Raw genomic sequence first — 3,031 nt, 5'->3', positions numbered from 1 at the left:
AATTACTTTTTCCTGTGAGAAAGCGATGGGAGCATGTTTATTCCTACTACATGTGGAAATTCGGCAAGGTCAAACTAACAAATAAATGTACACAGTAATGCCCCTGAAACAAAGTATTTCCATTTTCTTTCCCATTCCTATCCTGTACAGAAAACGGATACATCTCTGCCCCCCTCCCCCGTTCTCCATTTTCCTCATACTTCGCACAAAATGTCGGTATTTTTTGTGTAAAGTGAGAAAATATATTAATAAATTAATCAGCTTTTCCCCTTATTCCTTATTCTCGTTTAAATGTTTTCACCGATGTGACTTGGGAAATTTTATCGTGAAATTTTTTTTCGAGAAAGATTGTGTGTTGCAGTGATGATGGCCAGGCAGAGTGCAAATGAGAGTCTTCACATTATTATCAGTACCACATTCCCTTGAGAATGGGAACTACTGAAACAGAAAGAAAAAGAAAAATAAGATACAATTTGAGATAAGAGTTTTTGAGAGAAGTTGGTCGTGTATATAAACTGCGGCAGATCTCGTCATCCTCACAGCACTGCACATGGTCGCCAAGTCGCTCTCCTCCTCGCCTTCGCCGCCGCCGCCGCTGTGAGTTTCATATATGCCTTTTTCTAATCCAGCATTTCCTGATATTTTGTTTTTTTGCATTTCTTTCCTTGTATTTTCTGTTGACATTCAAACGAGGAAAGGGCCCAAATTCCTTACGCTCTCTCCTGAATCAGAGCGGAAAACCCCGCCGCGGGGGAAACCATGGCACTGAAGTCCCCGAAGCCCCTCGTCGACCCCATGGGCCCTGCTCCCTCTGGTTAGTTTCTAACTTGTATGTGTCAAGAAAAATGTTGGGCAAATATTTATATCTATTGGATTCCCGCTCAAACGTATAAACAACCATTGCAGGAACTGGGAGAATCGTGGGCGGCACTGAGGCCACTCCCCACTCGGGGCCCCATCAGGTGGCCCCTTTTCATCGACGGCATGTACTTCTGCGGCGGTTCCCTCATCTCCACCGAGTGGTCCTCAGGGCCCGCTCACGCATGGACGGTTGAGTCAGCACTGAATGTAAAAATGATGTTTTCCCTTTCACGTCATGTTGATTTCTCCAAAACTAAATCCTTGAAATTATTACTTCACTTAGTATTCATATATGTAAAATTGCTTGCAGTCCCGGCTTCGTCGAGGTAGTCCTTGCGCTCAAAACATCCGCCACACGAGCCTAGCCAGGTAACCATGACCTCCACCAACTTCTTCACTCACGAGCACTGGAACTCCCACACGCTCACCACGACATCGCCCTCCCTTAGGCTGCCCAGCGCTGTCGGATTCAACAGTTAGTATCCGTCAAAACTGATAAGCTTTATTTGTTGCTCTGATGCTAACTTTGCTTCGTCATTTATCATTCTGAATAGCAAAAGCATTATTGTTCTTTTACAGATTACATCTCAACCGTAAAGCTGCCTTCCTCCGACGTGGCAGTTGGAAAAAATCGTTACTCCCCACAGGAGGGGGCCGCCCCTCTGACAGTGAGTGCTTAAATCCTCCGTTTGCTTCAGATGAGCCGTCCAAGTTTAGTCTGTTATTCAAAAAACTTTTTCATTATAAATCTTTACTAATAAACCACGAATTTTACTTCATTCCCCACTTAGTAACTGATTTTTTTCCAAGCTACCCAAATTTAACATGGAGGATTATGTTCGTCACTGAGAACACCTCTCCTCATACAGACGCTGGCGGCATCTCCGACGTCCTACGTCGGGTTTAAACCCGCCCCCATCATGGCCACCGCCGACTGCAGCGCCGTCTACGCCACCTTGGAGACGGCATGGGTCTGCATCGAGGGCCGCAGGCGGAAAGGGAACCTGCAACGTACGACAGACTAGTTTCACGCTGTTTTTTTTATCAAATGTGAAATTATTATATGGTATTGTAAATCTAACTGCTTAAGCCTTTCCGGGGAGATTCTGGGGGCCCCCTCAACCTGAACGGCGTGACCTACGGCGTCACCTCCTTCGTTCCTCCGCCGGCTGCGAGAAGGGGTACCCCGACGCCTTTACCCGCGTCCACTACTACCTGGGCTGGATCGAACAGAAGACCGGGGTCACCCCCTGAACAGACCTTATAACCAACACTGGCGTTACTGCCTGAATATTTTCATGATTATAATCCTTCATGTTTCGTCATCATTTAAAATGAAAAAGGTAACCAAAAAATATTTTCGCTGAATCGTTAGCCTTTTGAAATCCCCCTAACTTTTCTTCCACACATTAAAGGGGTGTGTAGGTTCAAAACATGACGATGAATCCTGAAAACAAGCTACATCACAAAATTTAGAGCCTCGTCCTTCTTTGTTGCTTATATTTTATATATAATTTATAAATGTTGCTTATAATTATATATGATTTATATATGTTACTTATAATTTATATATAAGTCGGTATTTTTCATTGCATTAAACACTTATATTGCTCGATCCTTATCACGGAATCTGAAGGATCACTTGGAAAAAGTAGTTTTAAAAAAATGAAATGATAACACAGAAAAAACGCAAATAATGTTTTTGCAAAAAAGAAGGAAACTCGGCCCTTAACATTATTTCGACATAAAAACAGAAGAAACGATATGGTAATATGATAAGAATGGTTTTTCTGGGCACCTGAGATCCCACGAAGGGAAAAAGGAAAGCGAGGATAAAAGGACGACAAGGTTTGCTGTATAAGATGCGTCCACACGACGTAAACCAAAAACGTCGAAACTATAATTATCGATACATAAACAGACTGAAAAGAAGTACCGGTCGTCATGTTAAATGAGTCGTTGTATAAAACTGTTGTGTGAACTACCATGGAAATTTTTGCTTGTTTTCAATCTGTTTCTGATATTATATGGTCTCTGATAACTTTTTTCAGTGGTGTGGACGCACTCGAAGGAAAACAAGAGAAACCCAATTGTAAGACCGTACTTCTACAGGAGTGTGGCAGTCAAAGGATAGTTGAAGGCATGAGAACCGAGAGAAAAGGACGAATAA

General features: G+C 42.8%; 1 pseudogene; it reads left to right on the top strand.

The window, feature by feature from the left end:
- Window positions 1-769: 769 nt before the first annotated feature.
- Window positions 770-2,115, top strand: LOC119594759 (annotated as a pseudogene).
- Window positions 2,116-3,031: the final 916 nt, after the last annotated feature.

The sequence above is a fragment of the Penaeus monodon genome, chromosome 34 (genome assembly GCF_015228065.2).
Source record: "Penaeus monodon isolate SGIC_2016 chromosome 34, NSTDA_Pmon_1, whole genome shotgun sequence".
NCBI lineage: Eukaryota > Metazoa > Arthropoda > Malacostraca > Decapoda > Penaeidae > Penaeus > Penaeus monodon.
Note: the sequence above shows the minus strand (reverse complement) of the source record. Positions and strands in the feature narration are given on the sequence as shown.